Genomic DNA, 20308 nt, shown 5'->3' on the forward strand with positions numbered 1-20308 from the left:
TCCTGGTTGCCTTGGTTATGCCCCATAGCTGAAGACCACACTGTGCTCCCAGATACAGTGTGACCATACTCAGACCCACTGCTGTTCCCTGATGGACCGAATTCCCTCAGGTGTAACCAATCCATCCCCTCCAGCCTTTACTGCTCTCCCAACACTGGCACTTGCTGCAGATGGGAATCTTCCACTTGGAGTATTTTCCTCTGACCAGCCAATTTTAAGCCTCCCCAGGACACACCTGTAAATCCATCTCCTGCTGGAGCACTGTGGGAACCCCTCCTAACTCCTAATGCTGTGGAACTGCACATTAAAGGTGTGAATCCCCTGCTTACCTCTGCAGCAGCTCTTGGGGTGGTGACTCATCTGTTCCTTGGTTTGAAAGCACCAGATGCTGCTCACGTGCTTTTCTCCAGGCTGAAGCCCTGTGCATCCCACATCCCCATGGAATCCCCTTCCTTAAGCCAGCCTGAGCCGCAGCTGTATCCTCAGGGCAGCTGTGTGTCCCATGATGATGCAGAACACATCCTGCTGCTGCCCTGTTCCCCCAAACCCCACATCTGAACCCGAGGGAATGGCTGAGGCCACATCAGGGACGTGTAGGTTGGGTATCAAAAAAAGATTCTTCCCCCAGAGCGTTCTGGGGCACTGACCAGGCTCCCCAGGGAACAGGCACCGCCCCAAGGCTGCCAGAGCTCCAGGCACAGAGTGGGAATTGCTAGGGTGTCCAGGAGTTGTACTCAATGTTCTTGTGGGTCCCTTCCAGCTCAGGAAATTCCATGATTCTGTGAACCCCCCATCTCCACTGGCAGCACAGAGAAAGTACAGTTCCCGTAGGAGAGCCCTTCTGTGAATTTATTTTTCTCCTTGGTTCACAACCCTGTGGGTTTCCAGAGCTGTTTCCAAGCCAGCAGTTCCACCTCGCAGGAGACAGCCCAGATGCCCAAGAGCCTCGTGGGCTGGGCCCACCCTCCCCAGCACCCTGACCCCTGCCAGCTGGGAGCCCCCCCTGACTCCAGAGGCTTTTATTAGAAACACACAGTCACCAAAGGCTGCAAGTGGAATCCATTACACAGCCTTTAGTACGAATCATTTGTATTTCACAGCCTGCAATCCTTCTGATTTCACAAGGAAACGGCTGTTAGAGGCCACACTGCAGCCAGCAGGGAGAGACCAGGTGGGAGCAGGGATGGGAGAGCATTCCCAGATCCGGGATGGACCTGCTCCCACACCTGGTCATCATTCACAGCCGCATCCTCCATGTGTGAGATGCTTTGGAATGTGGGAGGAGGCAGCTCTGCTACCTGCAAATAATCACCCCCATTTGAGTCAGGAGATTTTGGAAGCTGGGATAAGATTTCCTTGCACTGCTCCAAGGAAAAAGAATTATAGAATCCCAGAATCATTTGGGCCAGGAGGAACCTTAAAGCTTATCCCGTTTCACCCCCTGCCACAGGCAGGGACACCTTCCACTGTCCCAGGGTGCTCCAAGGCCTGTCCAACCTGGCCTTGGACACTTCCAGGGATCTAGGGGCAGCCACAGCTGCTCTAGGCAACCTGTTCCAGGGCCTCCCCACATTCACACTGAAGAATTTCTTCCCAATATCCAACCTAACCCTTCCTTCTGGCAATGGGAAGCCATTCCCCCTTGTCCCATCCCTCCATGCCCTTGTGAACAGAACCTCTAATGCTTCCAGTGCTTAGAGCAGCATTCCAGCGAGGAATGCTGGATGTGTGCAGACATTTCCAGTTTGCGCACACAGAAAGGTTGTGAGCCATGCCTTACAGACTTACAGACAAATAAACTTATGGATTAGCTCCTTTCCCACCTCCTCCCATGTGCTTCTTTCCCCAGCCTTTGGGGACGGGATCCCTGGGGCAATGGGGATCCATGGTCAAATGGGATTGGCACCATCGGCCAAAGTTGTGTACCATCAGCACCGGCGGTAGAATGAAAACCAAAAGCATGGTTTAAACCCTGAACACGGCCATTCCCAGAGAGATGCAATTTTGTAAAGGAAAAAGCTGGAGGTAATGAAGGGAAAACACAGCCCTCACCCACACTCAGCTACGTAGAAGGGATCTCATCCCATAAAACAAGAACAGTGACTCATCCCATAAAACGAGAACAGCAAGTCACTCCAGGGTGGACATCTTGACCCACGAGAGACCGTTTTAAAATATAAATCGTGACTTGGGATGTTCAAGTTGGATCATAACTGATCATTTAGGACATTGCTTCCCCAGGAAGGCTGTCCAGCCCTGAGTCTGGCCACCAGGGATCTGGGGGATCTCCAGCACTAGAGCTTTCCAGGAACTGGCTTCCCAAATCCACATCACCTTGATCACTGCTACAGCTGGGGCAGGGTGATCTCGGGGACAGGGGGACCTTGGGGACAGGGAACCAGAGATGGACATCTGCTCTGATCACAGATGCAGCTGATAAATCTTGCTCTTCTACAAGGTGAGACACAGCAAGACCCCAAATCACTGCTATATAATGATCCAACCCACTATCTCGTTCAAACACCCAATGCTCTCTTTTTCTGGCAAATGGAACTACAACTGCAGCTCTACATTTTGCTCCCAGGAATGCTCTGGGAACATTATTCCTACACATCTCCACATGAGCCACCTGACGATGCAGGAGCTCGCACAACCCACTAACAACACCTCTCCTCAGCCTAATCCAGGATGTTCATCTGCTGAGTATCAGAACTTTGGTGGGGGAAAAAACAGCATTGCTTCCTCTTTATTGTGTTTTGGAGCAAAAACTCAGCAGATGCATTAAGCCAGGAAGGCAGGAGGGAGGCAAGGGCTCCCTGGACTAACACCAGGCTCAGGGACACAAGTAAGTCTGTGCCTTGGCATTCCATCCTGAAAATCCAGAGGCTCAGCCACCCTCCAGTGGTGCCAAAAGGACTCTCCCTCCTTAAACAGCAGCAATGAATTGAGACAGCAGGGCTTGCAGAGCCCAAAACCAAGAGACACCTGCAAATATCTGGCAGGTGCCACCTTCACAGGTGAAGGCTGTGGGCAGGGGGTGGGTCCTTCTCCAGTAGCTAAGCAGGACATGATTCCTGCTGACAAAGGTCATTGCATGTCCTCTCAAATCCACCATCAGTGGTCTTTCCTCACTCCTAAAACATCCTGTTAGTTCACCTGATACTGTGCCTCACCTGAGGCTGAGGACGGTGAGAGCCAGGAGAAGTGAGTGCAGGGTGACCAGCATGCCTGACCCAAGCTGCCACAGACTGCACCGCCACCTCCCCGCATGTCCTCCAGCTTCCTGCAAAGAATGGGATCCACCCACGCCATCACCAGCACATCACTCCATCAGCTGGGACTGCTCTACACCACAGGCCTGGAGCAGCTGAGGGAGCTGGAAAGGGGCTCAGCCTGGAGAAAAGGAGGCTCAGGAGGAACCTTCTGGCTCTGCACAACTCCTGACAGGAGGGGACAGCCAGGGGGAGTCGGGCTCTGCTCCCAGGGAACAGGGACAGGATGAAAGGGAATGGCCTCAAGCTGTGCTGGGGGAGGGTCAGGTTGGGTATTGGGAAAATTTCTTTATGGAAAGGGTGATCACGCATTGGCACAGGCTGCCCAGGGCAGTGGTGGAGTCACCACCCCAGAAGTGTTCAAAAACCACGTGGACGTGGCACTAGGGCACATGGGTTAGTGGTGAACACGGCAGAGCTGAGTTAATGACTGAGTCTGGTGATCTGGAGGGCTTTTCCAAACTCAGTGATTTTGTAATTCTATGAATTGGGAAGTTCAGCAGTAAAGGATGCTTGAGAAGACCCCTCAGTTCACACAGGTTCAGCTGAGCCCCCACAGGACCAATATAAATCATAGACATGCTCAGGACATGCCTGTCATGACGTGCAGCGACACATGTGATGGAAAGCCAACACGTGATGACACAGCGTCCCTGACCCAGCTCTCACCACCACTTTTCTGCCTCTCCCCTGCCTGGAGATACTGGTACCTGTCAATATCTGTCACTGCTCCACTGTATCACACCCTGCCAGTGGTGAGGACAGGCTCGTTACATAATTTTAATGCACAATGTGCATTAAAGACCCTGAGGTCTCCAATTTTGGACCTCCTAATGACACGGAATGAGGGCTGAAGCACTGGACTGGAAGCATGGAGTTGCCTCAGCACTGATGACCACAGTGTGTGCGGGCCAAAGGGAGAACAGACCAGACCGGAAACGGCTTTGCCTGTTCATCCAAATGTATCCATTTCCAAAATCTCATCAAAGTTACAATCAGAGTCAACAAGGAAACAGGAGGAAAAGTACACATGGAAACCAGAGGAGTTTGGGACTAGATCTGTAAGGTCACTTCCAAGCCAAACCACTCTATGACTTTGCAACAAAAGTTTATATTTTCTTATATACATACATATATATATATATATATATATATATATATATATATATATATATGTAAAGGCATTCTAGGATAACAACAACTTCAACCAAAACCAGCCTCAGAGGAACAAAGCGTTTGTGACAACCACACACACAAAAGGCAATGCATGAGAAATGGAAGGAGAATAAGCACAATCCATATTTTATTGTGACTGGCAGGAAGTGAATAAAAGAAACCTCTGGAAAACTCACATCTGAAGACAAGAAAAAGTTATGATGATGTTCTTCTCAGCACATAGAAAAAATGCTAAGTAAAAATGTTAAAATTCATAGAAACATAGAGAAAAGCATTGAGACAGCCCAGGGCTGGAGGTGCTGTCACTGACTCAAGCCCTTTTCCACTCCCAGCGTGATTAACAGGTTTTTTTTACTCTAGGCACAGTCAGAGCTTCCCTCCCTGCAGTTCCTGGTGTGTGAAGGGTGGCCATGGTCAGCCAGTTTGTGTCTTTATTAGGAAAGCGGGATGTTATTCCACAGCCCTCCAGAGGACAGGGCTGCTTCCTCCCCGCAGTAACCAGGATTCCTTAGCTCATACATAACTAACGGGCCAGGGAACGTCTGGCTGTAATTTCTTAAAAATCACACACGTTTGCAAGCATTTAGCAAATAACTGAGACTATGAAACAGATGCAATGGGGCCACATGGTGCCCAAACACCTCAGCTGTTTTCTCCACAGACAGTGGCCTTGTGGAGGTGGGAGAAGCCCCAACCATTGTTTATCTTCATTTCTGGCCATTTCAGTGATGACACTTCCATAAACAAGCCCAAGAAACCATGACCACATCAAATTCCTGTGTGACACTTCCACAACAGATATGAAAAATCAAATTCTGGGACAAGCCACTATCAAACTGGGAGAAAACCACAAGAAAGCTTCACAGCCTGATTCCTGTATTGGTCAAAGTTTGCAGGAGTAACTGGGCAGTGGAATAAACCTGGGCAGCTCTTTCCAGCACTGTTTCCAGAGAGTATCAGCATTCCCTCTGTTACCTCTCCTGTCTGAGTGATCATCACAATAGACAGAGCTCAAAGTCATAGACCTCACAAACTTAGTGGATATTTTCTGGACAATTGTGGACATTTTATGGACAATTTACAGGGATGGCCCACAGACTAAGGGATCAGAGAATCATCAGGGATGGAAAAACCCTCCAAGATCATTGACTCCAACCACTAATCCAATACTGCCACGTTCCCCACTAACCCATGTCCCCAAGTGACACACGCACATGCCTTTGAGCACTTCTAGGCATGGTGACTACACCACTGCCCTGGGCAGCCTGTGCCAGGGAATGCTACCTGTGTATTATACCTGTGTGGGGACGAGCTGCCAGCTGGGGTTAAAGCACGGCAAAAAAGAGAGAACTAGGAAAATCCAAAACATTTCACAATGACAGACCCAAGAGACTCCGAAGATTAAGAAGCAAGAACCCATGAGGGGATGCCTGGAGAAGAAGAAATCTGGGAAGTCCTTGAAGACACTAATGCAGAGCATCTCCGAGCAGAAGAATAATGTCTAGTGGATGCATCAGGATTACAACGTGAGGGAATGGCAGGCACTCAAGGTCTCGCTCGGTTTGAAATCACTTCTGGGGAAATAATGAAAAAGCTGATGTAATTCCAATCATAAAGAATTAAAGAACAGGAGTATAATTAGCACCAGTCAACATACTTCTACAAGAAACAGGTCTTGTCAAACAAATCTGATTTCATTCTTCACTGAGATTACAAGTCTGATTGGTGAGAGGAGCTGTGTATGAGGCAGGGGAGTGTTTGAGTGCTGGAATCAGGAGACGTGAGGGCAGCCTGGCGAACAGAGCCACTGTGACAGCCACCGCCTGTACTCCAGAACAAAAAGCATGCTATAAAAGGCATTAAGAACTGATTAGGTGGCCCATTCCAAGCAACAGTTCCCAGCGCTGTACCTCGGTGGGCTCCACAGGAACCAGCCCTGGATTCATTTCTGCCTTAGTCAGCATGATGAAGAGGGAAGAAGGAAACCACTGCTCAGGTGGGTAATGCCCTTGCAGCCTTGCAGAGTGTTCTAAAGTGATGGATATGGGATTCACCTTCTTTGGCATTCACCATATGAAAAAATAATGCTCCCACTTTAATGCAGTTGTTAATTTTCTCCAGACAGTAACAGAGAGAAAAGGGCCTCTGAGGACAGGCTGATGATTGAGACCAGCCAGCCAGGCAGGTGAGCTGAATTGCCCTCAGCAAGATTCTGAGGGGGGGGTTGCTTCCAGCTTACATTAAAAATCCTATTTTTGTGATAATGACTAAATTGTTCAAATCATCTTCAAAGAAAATTTAGGGGGGTAAAAACCTTAAAATTAATTAAACTCAGCGGTGAAAAGCATTGGAAAGCCTGATCTCCTCTGGCAACTGCCCTGGAGCTGGTGTGGCTCAACAGATGTAAGTACCAGGCAGGCAGGAAAAGCTCCAGATGGTCCCAGTGACATGGTGGCACTGATCAGGGACAGCCCCTCGTGCCCAGCTCTGGCACCACAGCACGGATGCAGTTCCCACCCAACAGACGTTCGCTGTATACGAACAGCAGGATGGCTTCAGTCCCTTTCCAAGCAGGCAGGTGTCACCCACAGGACTGCCACCTCAGCTGGGACCTCCTGGCAGCCAGGAGGGTTAGGGCTTTTCCTTTCCTACATTGCTGGGAGAGGAGGGGCATAAATATGGCTTTAAGGTTTCCAAGAGAGAGATGACTGTCCCAGGCAGGAGCATCTATCTATGCCGTCCCATGCATCACCAGCCCCAAGGAATGACCAAGGTGTGCACACCTGCCTCAACAATGCAGCAACCAGGATAAGGAACACCCTCAACACCACCTAAGTCTCCCACCTGGGTATCTATCTATTCCCTGCCCCTCTGCCTCCCCAAAGGATGAACAAAACTCAAAAGCACATCAAGAAAGTCCCATGGATGGTGTTAAACAAGGAGCCCTTCCATGGCTGGCATTACACATGAAGGGCATGTTGAGGAAGGTGAGGGTGGGAGCACACCTGAAGCTTGAAAGAGACCACTTAGTCCCCAAACTGAGCTTTAGGTTTTTTAGAAGGATTGGGGAACTTTAACTCTGGAGCATTAATCAGCTACAGCAGAGACAAGACAGGTCTGAAGTGTGCTGGGAGATGGGAGAGGGAGTCCCAGGTCCTTGCCTGCCCCAAGATAAGGAAAAATTCTCAGACACCCCAGCAAAGAGTAAATCCCTGCAGAGAAAGCCCTCAGTGATGGGGAGGGAGGAGCTGCTGCTGTCACTGCCTTCTGGGCTGCCTCCCCAGCCAGATCCTCTGACATCCAATACTGCCTCTGCCAAACCAGCCCAGTTGGGTTCCCCCACTAAAGCAAGCAAAAACCCATTCTTTGGGGGCTGCTTTATATCACTGCCTCCCCCCAAAAATGGTTTAGTCAAAGCAAATGTCAGACCCATTAAGTGCGAAGGACCTCACAGCCAACACAGGAATGCTGGGGCTTGATGGACTGTTTATAGAGTCTTTTATAGGAAGGATGGGTAACCTAATCCCAACTACAACATTTTTTATGCTGCTCTGTGAGGGTTCAGCTGTGTGCTGGCACAGTCCCATGCCACATAAAACCATGGAGACCAGCCACGTCTCATCCCCAGCAGAGCTCTGCAAACAGGCAGCAGAAGTACTCCAAGTATTAAAGGCTGGTGAGCCCTGCTTTGGGGATCCCCACTCACACTTCCACTGGCTTCGTGAGCCTGAGACACCAAAACAAAACATCTCTAGTGAATATTTACTCTGACTGCAGCCCAGAGCAGGGCGAAGGGTAACCACCCCTGCAGGACTTGGTCTGGGTGCAGGAGATGCAACAAAACCACACTCTCAGCAGCAGGCTTCCATGTCTTCCTCTCCCAGAAGCAGCCCCAGGATGAGCACAGAGCCCTCCACCACCCTCCCAAAACACTGGAGAAATCCCACAGCAACATTTCCTGCTTTGTTAAAACACTTGATTTTGAGCCAGCCTCACTAAACTGAGATGTTCCAATTGTGGATCACCCGCTGCCTCTACCAAGCTGATGCTCCATGGCTGTAGATAAGATTGCAGTCCCCAGCACGGGCAAAGTCCTCCCTGGGAGAGGACATCCAAATGTTCCAACAGACATTGACCCAGGAAACCAAGCCTACCCAGACCAAGCCACCCTAAGGGTGTGCAAATTTAACTGTCTGAGAGGGAAACAAAGATTTGCAGGTGGAGAGATTGGAAGGGTGGGAAATCCCAGCCCAGGCTTGGCACAGGGTCACACCAACTCTGTGCTGGAGGAAGGCAGGTGTAGCAAAGCCAGGCCCTGCTCCAGACCCTCTTCTTAGCTGAAAAGGGAAGAGCCTTTTCAGCTGGTGGCTGGAGCAAGGGCAGAGCTGTAACACATTGATGAGGATCGCACAGGGGATGTGCATCATCAGAGTGTGATCGCTTGATGTTGGACCAGCAGGGTGTCCCCGGTGCTGCTGGTGGCTTGGATTTCTTCAGGCAATGTGAGCATGACGTTTGTTTCATTTTATTTCTATAGAATTGGAAGAGAAGCCAGGTTTGCCTTTTCCTTATTTCTACTTTTCGGGTCTGTTGACTCATCCATCAGTTTGTCTGTTCCCCTCATGACACTTCCCTGATATGATGCATCGTCTCCCTCACGGCCACCACACACCCAGCCTAGGCGGGCTCTCACCACCCACGTTAGCCCACAGCCCTCTCAAAAGATACAGCTCTGGAGCATGCTAAGCACAACAGCTGACCAGTGACTTCTGCACTGAACAAAAATCACCAGCACCTCAGAAGCCCTCACGAAGCATCCCCACCACAGCAGCCAGGAGAGGAATGTGTTCTCCCCAGGCTTTTTCTCTCAGATGGGACATGGGCTGTTGCCACACTTCTTCTCATGAAGAAAAGCAAGGCACATTTTTTCCCAAAAATATTTTTGGGATTCACATTCTCTGAACATCAGAGAAAGAAAATACAATTCTTATCTCGCTTGCTGTGCCTGTGTTGTGCCAAAGTAGAATGCAATATGGAGACTGTTTACCCAAAGTGAGGATGTTTTCTCCCTTGGCCTATCAGGGCCAAGAGTGTGTCTGTGTCAGGACTGTCTGCTGACAGTCACGGGACAGTCATGGAAGAATCAGAGGATGAGTGCAGTGCTGTGCAGTTGTGAGCAAGAGTGAGTGCATGGCAGATTCAGTTTTAGATGTATAGAATAATATAGTGTAATAAAGTATTTAATCAGCCTTCTGATAAGCTGGAGTCAGATGCATCAATTTCTCTCCCCTCGTCGGAGTTGCTCTTGATTTACAATAATGGGCAGCAGTTTTATTTTAGTCCTGGGCAAATGAATAGCACATTCCTGCCACCAAAGGGAAGGAGATTCCAGAGCATGTTCAGGTGCATCACCTGAGCCTGTGCACTCACAGGGCTCCTCTTCCAGCACAGACCCCGACATGCCACCAGGGAAATGGCCACCTTGATGGTGACACATGGGGTGGGCATGTCACCACAGCTCCATGACCTGCTGGCATCCCCAGGAGACCCATGGAGGGCTGAGCCCTTCTCCACCCCTCTGGCCCCTGAGCAGTTCAGGACTGGTGCATGACACACCCAAGACTGACCTCACAAATCCCTTTTTTTTCCCTTTTCCCTATGTAGCCCACACACTGAGGACCTCCCAAACACACAGTAAAACACCAGGTCAGCTTTCCAAGGGCTCAGCACCCACAAGCAGGAGCTCAGGTCATATTTAGGCCACCCAAATTACAGGGCAAGGTTTCTGCTGGAGAGTGACTTGCTTGGTCTCCCCCAGCACAAAACCCAATGGGCAGCCCCTGCCATCCCATACAAGACACCACAGGGACATCTGGGCTCCACTGGTCCCTCCTGTTGATCCCAAATGTGCTACTCCCAAACCTACCACGGCCCCTGGCAGTGTCCCCTTACACATCCCTTACTTCCCAGTGCAAAATTCAGCTCCCCTCCCTGCAGCCCCACCTTTTCTTATGCAGGGACCAACAGAAACTGGGAGAAGCAAAGAAGCACTGTGGGACCCAGCCTGGATAGTCTGAACTTCACCCCCAATCCCTCAGATAAGGAAGGATGGGCTCCCGGAACAGCCAGGGATGAAAGGGAACACCGCAACGGTCGAGCTGGCTGGCTCAGCTTTTGGCTTGTGCCCATTTTCCTGCCATGTGCACACCCATGAGCCATGTCCCACTGCATGGGGACAGCCACTTCTCCAGCAGCCCAGAGGGACCCGCCTGGCAACACCTCGTCTGCATGTGCCTGCACCCCTGCCTGTCCCACAAAGCATAAACCAGTGGAGCTCAAGAGATCTACCCAGCCACTGCTCAGAGCATCAGCAACCTCCTGAGTGATGTAAGGTTTAGCCAAAGCTGGGAACAGAGACCAGGCAAGACATGAGAGCAGCTGACAGTAAACTCAGCATTTCCAGAGGATTTGTTTGTATCAAAAGCTGCTGCTCTGAAGCCAGAACAGGTGTCAGTCACACCAAAATCTCATAGCAGATATTCAATGTGATGGCATAAGTTTGACATCAGATTAAAAAAAACCCAAAAGCAATGTGGGCAGTTCCTCTACTCTCTACTTCACCTACAGCTATGGAAAAAGAAAGGTGAGGAGCCAAAAGGAGGAGAAAAGCAGGTGTATCAGGACTGTCTCTGCAGCAGCAGCCCAGCTGCATGAAGGAAGCAGCTCCCCATCACTGGCAATGCTCCCAGCAGCCCCAGGACAAAGCCACATCAGAATCTCACCCAGCTGCCCCATGTGGGCTCAAAGCAGCACTCACCTACCCCCGAATGGCTCCATCAGCCCTGAACTGGCCTTGTCCCCCCTGCAGACTTGTGAGCAGCCTGCTGCCCTTAGCTTTATACCGAGCGTGACACAGAGCAGAGCCCACGCTGCTTCTTCAACACCTCCCACCAGCCAGACACCAACCCCTACTAATGCTGCCAACATCCTAATTAGCACCTTCCCTGTGCCCGCCCTGCTCCTGACTGCTCTGCAGCTGGCCAGACTCTCAGAGGTTCACCAAAGGTGACAGGGGATGGGGACAAGTCCTGGAGGGGCTGAGCACTCTGTCCCCTCTAGCCCATGGCAGCCCCACTGCCCTCCTGTGAGTCTGTGTCAAGGGATTTCCACCCAGCATCACACCCACGCCTGAGTTTACCCTTCCAGAGCCTGTGGGGCTATCCATCCCCCCTGCAGGGCAGGCAGCTGTGGGGCTTTCTCCAAGCTTCATCAAATCACAGGACAGCTTGGGTTGGAAAGGATTTTGAAGACCATCTCCATTCAACCCCTGCCATGGGCAGGGACACCTTCCACCAGACCAGATTGCTCCAAGTCCTGTCCAGCTTGGCCTTAAACACTTCCAGGGAGTGGACAAGGCATGGACCGGGCAGCTCCAGGCTCTGCCTGGGGAATGCATTTTCCCTTCCATCTATTTGCCCACCCATGCATTTGCAGCTATTTCCATGGCTGGAAAATATCCCTGGTGGGGTTGCTCTGCTCTGCTCTGCCTGACCCAACCCCTCAGTGCCCTGTGCCAGCAGCCAGCTTGGGGGAGCTGACACCTCCATCCTACCTCTCAGCATGCTCCAGCACTGGCTGACCAATACCCTGCCACCAGCCATTCCCCATATCCAGGCAATGAAAATATTGGAATTGCTCCCCAGGCAATGAAAATGTAACATCCCCAGCTCGCTTTTCCCCCAGAGCAATGCTCAGGGAGTCACAGGCATGCTCCCACTTACCACAAAGGAGTCACAAGGTGCATACAAAGGCTGGAAACACAGAACCAGTGCTCAGACACCTGCAAAGGCACTCTGCAAGCAGCCTTGGAGGTACTGGGATCCTGCAGGGGAAATCCCCCAGAAGAGATCCACAGGAAATGCTTTCCCAAGGCTGACATGCCGCAAAAGTCTCTGCAGCCTGGCCAGCCCCCATCCCTGCAGGCTCTATCAAGCCCGGACATCTTGTTTCACTCCATCCATGCTGCCCCCAGGTCACGCATTTCTCCTGCTTGCTTTATCCTCTGATACCAGACAGGCTTAAAAGTAAAACAAGGCCAAGATTTATGAAGTGAGGCTCACCATAAAGGTTTCCGAGTCGCAGTGGTGGAGCCTGGAAACAGGATTATAAGCAAAGCAAATCATGGAACGTGATCGTAACCTCGGCACGGTGAGATGTGACCCTCACGTGCTCCAGCCCAGCTCGCTCCCAGCATGTGCTGTGCACTGCCTGGGGGCTTCCTGGCCAGTACAAACCTCCTTGTGATGGCCCAGGGCTTCTTTGACCTCCCTTTCACAGCACCCAGCTCATTTGGGTGGCCCAGTCCTGATCCTCACCAGACTTTCTGCCACACCTTGCCTCAAACCAGCTGCACAGGCATTTGTCAGAGCAGAGCACTCCAAGCTCTTCAAGACCACAAACAGGTGCTTTGGACACATCTCATCATTCTACGGTGACTTTACTGCAGCCTTCCAGTGCCTGAAGGGGCTCCGAGAGAGCTGGAGAAGGACTTTGGTCAAGGGATGGAGGGACAGGACAATGAGGCTTCCCACTGACAAGAGGGCAGGGACAGACTGAATATCAGAAAGACATTCCTCTCCGAGAGGATGTTGGGGCCCTGGCAGAGGCTGTCCAGAGAAGCTGTAGCTGCCCCATCCCTGGCAGTGTCCAAGACCAGGCTGGACAGGGCTTGGAGCAAACTGGTCTCAAGGAAGATGTCCCTGCCATGGCAGGAGTGGAACTGGATGAGCTCTAAGGTCCCTTCCAACCCAAACCAGCCAATGATTCTATGACTCCAAGACCAAGCCCCCCTCCTGGGGCATCACTCCCACCCAGAAGTCTACTGCCAAGGCAAAGCTTTCAAGAAAGATGGATCTCATGAGAAAGGCTTAAAGCCAAACTCACAGAGGCATCACCTGGGGACAACGACCAGCAAGTGATGGGAGCCAATAGCAGGGAATGATGATGCCAGTTCCATTCAAGAGTACCGGCCATGGCCACCACCATCTGTCTGGGAGTGGAGAGCAGTGGAAGCAGGCAGATATGGGTCCTGGTAGGACATACACACCCACACCTGTTCTGGGTGAAACCAACCACACACCTGGAGGCACCTCAGCAGCCCATTCCTGCTTGGTTTCTCCTCAGATACATCCTGTCCTACCCTCCAGCCTTAAGCAGCCCAAAGTGTGTAGGCTCCGTGGCCACTTTGAGGGAACTAGTGGCCTACTGGGAGGCTCAAAGAGCAGGATCTCCTCTGGAGACCAAGGAGCATCCAGAGACTCCCTGTCCCCTGCTCCAAGGCAGACTGCTCCAATCAGTCCTCCCCTGCCCTGAGAGACTCAGGGATAGGAAGAACCTGCACTGTCTCATCACAGCGCTTCTCACCCACAGCCTGTGCATGAGGACTACACAGGATGGAGATGCCTTCTCTCTCTTGTGTCCCCTTCTGAAGTTGTTCAGGCTCACAGAGGGTCCTGACAGGAGATCTGGAGGATCCAGCCTCCTCTCTGACCCTCCTCACCCTCCGTGGTTCTCCTCTCCTCTGCTTCTCAGCAGAGCAGTGCTGCAGAAGCCTCCCAAAACAGGTCCCTTCAAGTCATGACATGGACATGCAACCAGAGCTCACCAGGCTCCAGCAGGGCTCCACACACTTTGGGGACATTTTTAAGGAGCTGGGATGACACCTCCCATTGAGCAGGACTCCCCTCAGCCTGCTGCTGGACAGACAGAGCCCAGCTGGGCACAGCCAGTGAGCTGCATCACCAGCCTGTGCATCACCAGGGCCACCTTGTCCTTCAGCCTGCTGCAGCTGGGTGTCCCTGTGTCCCCAAAGCCTGGGTGGGAGCAGAGGGGATCCCAAACCTTTTGCCTGCCCTTCCTCTTCTGGGCTAGGGGCTTGGAGCCAGCTGCAGGCTACCCAGGAGCCCAGCAGCCGAGCCCATTGTTCCCTTTGTCTGGCCCTGGGAGCACCAGTCCACGGCAGCTTGAGGTGTCCCCTCTGCCCAGGGACAGTCACACAGCTGTCACCGAGCTGTGTGTCACAGTCACACCGAGCCTGGACATTCAGTGTAGGAGCCCAGAGAAGGCACCTTTCCCTGTTTCCTTTCAAGTACCACATCTACCATGGGAGGCTAAGCCAAAGGGATTCCTGGTTTCCATCCCACCTTCTGCAGTGCACCAGAATGCTTAGGGAGCACACCAGAATCAAGGGTACCCGATGCTCCTGGTACCCAGGACGGGGGAGGGCTGGACTTCACCCTGCCCTGCCTCCACCCTCCATTGCTCCTGGTGTGCAACCTTCTGCTTGAGAACTCCAGAGAGAGGGAAAAAACTATAAAATAAGGGATCATCACCCTTTCATCACCCTCTTCTTTATACCTCCCACAGTTCAATGCACCTCTGTGCCCCCTCCCTCCCCACTCTGCATCTTTCCCGGAGCCCCTCTCCCCTGTACTTTGCTGGTACAAGCATCTTCACTCCCTTTCCCAGTCTTTCCCAGGTCGGAGCTGATGCTTTCAAAGAGCCATCCACAATGACTTTAAGATCTCTTTCTCAAAATGCTAATAAGTAATTTAAAGACTGCCACTGTGCATGCATGGGTTTAGGGTAATTTTTTCCATGTGAATCCCTTTTCATTCATCCCTGACTACATTTAATCTGCCACTTTATAGCCCGGCTATCCAGTGTCATGAGAGCCTTTTGCGATATTTTCAAGACAACTGTTGTTTTTATCATCCTGAATAATTTTGTATAATCTGCAAACACTCTTCGCCTTCCCATTCCCACCCCTCTCTACTTTATGAATACATCACCAGCGCAAGCCTCATGCTGACCCCGTCCAGTGGGAAAACTGACTCTTTGTTTCCCCTTCTTTAAGCACATTTTAATCCATCAGAGAGCCCTTCCTCTAAAATTACTGCTCTGGAGTCTCCTGGATCACCCAGGGAGATCTTCTTAAAGGATGCTCATCCCATTTACTCTGGCTCAAATATTAATTTTATTGACTTATTGTAAAATACGAGTTCTCCCGCCATCACTTCAGAACAGTCTCCGAGCCCTGCCCTGGGAAGCAAAGCTCCTTGGCAGGAGCCCCTTTGGCCACTTGGGGTGACACTGAAGTCATCCCCCTCCACGCCAAGGGCTCCATCCTGCACATTTAACTTCCCAATACCCAACTGTTGAGGGGAAACTTGGGGGATAAACAATTTCTTCTCTCAAGTTATTTTTTTCAGCCTGCCTTATATGGCTTTACATCCACCAGACCACAATTTCTGATTTATTTTCTCCTTTTAGATACCACTTCCACTTTATGAAGAACATCTTTTTACCTCCAATGACCTCCTCCAATTCGCCATTTAATCAAGTTTGGTTGGTTTTTGGTTATTTTTAGGAAACTCATGTTAAGTGGCTGCATGAATTTATTCTGAGGTTTAACTTAATTTTCTACATCATAGGCAAATATTTTTATATTTTAGCTTCTCCCTTAAGTCAGCTCCTTCACTTTGCCTTACTCAGAGACCATTACTATGTGATGTTTTTAAGTGCTGGTTGCTTTATGGATGCCATGGTCCAACTCTGAGAGAGGTAACGTGGAAAGAAGATAATTTATTGCATCAACTAAGAAAGCTTCACAACTTTTGGAGCTCCCCAGCCCCTCCTCATGCCCATTGGGAGATTGAATCTGCTCCTGTGGAACAGATCTGCTGTCTTGTGTGTGGTTGCTCAGGTCTAAATCCAGAGTTCATCCTCCTGTGAGCTCTCCAAAGAACCACAACTGTTCTCAGGCACTAAAACCATCATTTCTGAATGTGACATTTAGGGAGGCACAGACCAGCCCCACTTACAGCTGTGTTTTCTGCCCTCATGGCCTGCTCTATCTTCCTTTAACACTTGGCAGTCGGTGCCACACTTCCTGTCAGACCTGATACTGCTCCCTTCATCCCAAACAAGGAAATTCAGGGAGGGGCGAACAGTACGATCCTCACCTACTCCTTTCCCTCATCCTGATTATCTCAGGGGGCTGGCACGCCCTGCACAGCCACCCGTGTCTGCACCCTGGCACAACCTGCCATCCATCCAGCAGGTTCCTCAAACATCTGACATTTATATACAGACATTAACAATATATGCCTGCACAACATCTCCAGGCACCTCTCTTTCCTCACACCCCCCCTCCTGCTGTCACCTAGCCTTCAAGGGGTCCCTGCCCACCTCCAGCATTCCCAGTGCTCCCCAGTGCTCCCTGCATCCCAGGCTACAGGCCGGGCAGAGCCCTCGGAACTCCCCCGCGCTGCCTCTCCCTCCCTCCCGCCCAGCCCATGCCGCACTCAGCCCCTTATCACAGGAGGCCCCATCCTTTCCCTTATCTAACGGCTGAACTTTTGCCTCTGAGGATCTCCCTGCTTCCCCCATCCCAACAGATCCAATTGGCAGCTGTGTTTCCCCCTGGTCTCTCTATAAACCAGCTCCAGGTATGGGAGGGATTACAAACCAGGGTGGGAGCTGATGGGGCTCTTCCTTGGTAAAAATGGGATTGTGACAGGATGGGAACCCCACTCCCAGCCAGAGCCACCCTCATTCCTATCCCAGCAGGGCTGGTGTGCGGGGAGCAGGTGGAGGGTCAGGCTCTCGTTCATCCCTCACCCCAAAGCACTGAGGCTCGGGAGCTGTCACAGCCTCCACTATTTACCCAGCTCCTCGGGCAGTTTCCTGAGTGCCCACCCCTCTTTCCAGCAGCTCAGGTATGTGCACACAAAGGGCCCTGACTAGTGCAGGCAGGTCCTTAGCCCGTCTCCAAGGGGACGGCTGCTCCCATCCCTGGGGACAACCCCCAACCCCTCACAGCATCCCCAAGGCACAGCTGTGTCCCCTTCACACCCTCTGTGGGGTGACCCGAGGAGCGGGGGCACATCAGTGGCCACCAACCCCGAGCCCTTGTCCCCTACAGCATCTCCTCCCTATGCTTTTGTCACCCAGAGAAGCAGGAAGTCAGCAGGTATTGAGAGGACTGCTGCTCCCGCCTGGAAAAGCCACAGAACAGGGCAGTGAAGGCAGCAACATGGATGTTTAAATGAGGCACTGATTTATTTGGTCTCCAAAAGGAGCTTTCCCTTTTGCTGCCCCTCTAATGCAAAGGGCAGGTGGGTGCAAGGAATGTGCCTTGTCAAAAATTAACCCAGGAAATGGAGGGGAGGGGAAGGCAGCAGGAGGGAGACGGGTGGCACAGGGCCGGGCCAAAACCACAGGTTCTGCTCTGCTCCTCAGTCCCACTTGTCCCAAAACATTTGCTCCCCTCCCACTCTTAGGAGAGTGTTTGTAGATCTGGAGTTCAAGCTCGCAGGAAGGATCAGGTCTTGACAGATTCTGTGTTATTCCCTGGACCTGCTGTTCTGCCGCATCCCTCCAGAGCATGCTAGGCTTGCTGAGAGGCTCCTGCAGCTCCCATGCTTCTGGCACACCTGGAACATCCACCTCCATGGAGCACCAAGGTCGAAGCAATGCCCTGGTGTGACTGTAACCCTGAAGAGATGGCTCAAGTCTTCCTCTATAGAGACCCAGAAAGATGGATACACAAAGGCCCAAACCAACCCTGTGTCCCTGGCACCTCCCCGCACCCCATGTGGAGGTGGTCAACACAGGTACAGGAGAAGAGACTATGTTTTAACATTGCAATATGTTACAGGATAAGTGAAATTAAAGATACTGGATACTACAGAATCACAAAATATCCCAAATTGGAAGGGACTCACAAGGATCATCCAGTCTAAATCCTGGTCCTGCACAGGACCCCCCAACAATCCCACCATGTGTCTGAGAGTGCCGCAAATATTACGTATATTATAATTCCCTATTAAATACACAGAAGCACTGAAGTCCTGTCTCCAGCTTGCTTGGAGGATGGGCAGGGATGTCCATGTCCAGCACCTCAGCCACAGCATGCCCTGGGAATACCCACCCCAGGAGTGGATACAGCCCTCCTGCCCCTGCATTCCTCGCCAAGCCCAAGACTAGGCTCAGGATTAGGATTGCTTGGCACGGTTGATGCTCAAAATCAAGTCCCCTCACCCATGATCCTGTTTCCCAGTAAAACTCTTGCCAGGCAATTCTCCATCACCCATTGGAGCCTGTCGCTGCCTCCGTGCTGCTGGCTCCGTGCTGCCCACACCCTCACTGATAGCAGGGCCATCTCGTGTCTCCTTTTGCATTTTTGGCACAGGGCTGGCTCTCCTCCAGTCCTCGGGAAGCTTGCCAGCACCGCAAGGTTTGTGAAAAGTTAACTCCACCAGGGTGAAGAGCGCCATCGGGTTGGTTTTCCCTCCTCGCACGTGAGTTAGCCAGGCTGTTGATTTTAAAATACCTCCGTGTCCTTCCCAGCTCCCCCCAAAATACCTCGGGAGCGTCAGTCCTGCGATCGGCGCGCAGCCTACGCAGCAGGAATACAAAGCGGGGCCGTTAGCGATAGCAGCATTACCAACTGGTGTGGGATCCAGACCCTTCCAGGACTCCTTTGTTCTTGACTTTCTGGTTTGGGTTTTGTTGGTTTTTTTTAAAAAAAAACACACAAAAAACTTTCCTTTGAGAAGCCTGAACTTTCTCAGCTGCAGACACATTACCTTCCAACCGCCTTCACAACTACAGGCAATTCCTAACCTCTGCTTTATGTATGTTGTCATCCACCTCCCTGTTTTCCATACTGATTTATGTTTCACGTTCTTTTTACATTTCCTTTTAACAGAGCCGGTTTTAACCAAACAGCCTTCCCTCCCGAGCCCGAACCATGCGTTCTGCTGGCCAGTGAGCAATCAACTTCCAATTTCCATGCACACTCCTGTTTATATTTCCTTCCCTATCGGCTTTGTTTCTAATTAAGGTTTGTTAAATGCAAGTGAATATATAGCGCACAGAGAAATATAAAGCATGTAGATAAATAAACACCCCACACACAGCCGCACTGACTAAGGCTGCGCTTTCAACCACGGATCCCAAAGCACTTTGTCATGTTCATTAACAAAACCTCGCGGCTCCCTTGGGAAAGATGCTTGGATTATTTTACGCCTTGTAATTAGGAAAACTGAGGCACAGAGGAGACAAGTGAAATTACCAGCAGTACAGAAATGCTCTGTGACAGAGCCAAAAAAAGGACTCAAGAGGCAGGATCTTCCAGAATTGTAGTTTTCCCCTGAACAAGCTTTTCTGCCCCCATTTTGGCCCTGGAATATGCTGGGGCTGCTGATGGAGGGCATCGCCACCGTGGAAGTTCCCTGCAGCCGCAGGAACATGGTGGGTCCAGCCACCACCTCCATGGCCAGCAGCTACTTTTGGATCCATCTGTCCACACCAAAGTGATCCAGAGCATTCAGAGGTGCAGGTGGACACCACATCCAGGCACTGTGGAAGCGGTGGGAAGAGGCAGTTCCAAAAAGGAAGGAGCAGAGGCACACCCAAGGAGCTGCATCCCACACGTTTTCACCTTGCCAGGTCTCCAGAGGCCTTTTCCTGGAAGGCTAGATTATGGATCTGGCTGCCCACACCAACCCTGAGAGTGACCATCACAGCCCCATGACACGCACAGGGCAAGAGGCAACAGCAGGGGCACGGGAGGACCACACCAAACCCAAAACAACACAGTCAGCCCCGGCTGGGTATGGCTGCTGGAAGCCCACTGACCATCTCCCTGAGAGCGTCCCCATCCGTGGAGGAGCACACCTTAGAGCGATCATCTCGGGTGGGTGAAACATTCCAGCTGCACTGGCCAGCTGCTCACTCCCAGATATACTCCCCATCCCTTGGCACTCATGCATCCAGTGTCTGCTGCCCCTGCC

The 20308-nt window shown here is 51.4% G+C and overlaps 1 protein-coding gene across 2 annotated transcripts in view; it reads right to left on the reverse strand.

The window, feature by feature from the left end:
• The window catches only part of EPHB2 (EPH receptor B2), a 125698-nt gene that overhangs the window by 103774 nt on the left and 1616 nt on the right, over positions 1–20308 (reverse strand). The gene's annotated exons all lie outside the window — the stretch shown is intronic.

The sequence above is a fragment of the Motacilla alba genome, chromosome 21 (genome assembly GCF_015832195.1).
Source record: "Motacilla alba alba isolate MOTALB_02 chromosome 21, Motacilla_alba_V1.0_pri, whole genome shotgun sequence".
Lineage (NCBI taxonomy): Eukaryota > Metazoa > Chordata > Aves > Passeriformes > Motacillidae > Motacilla > Motacilla alba.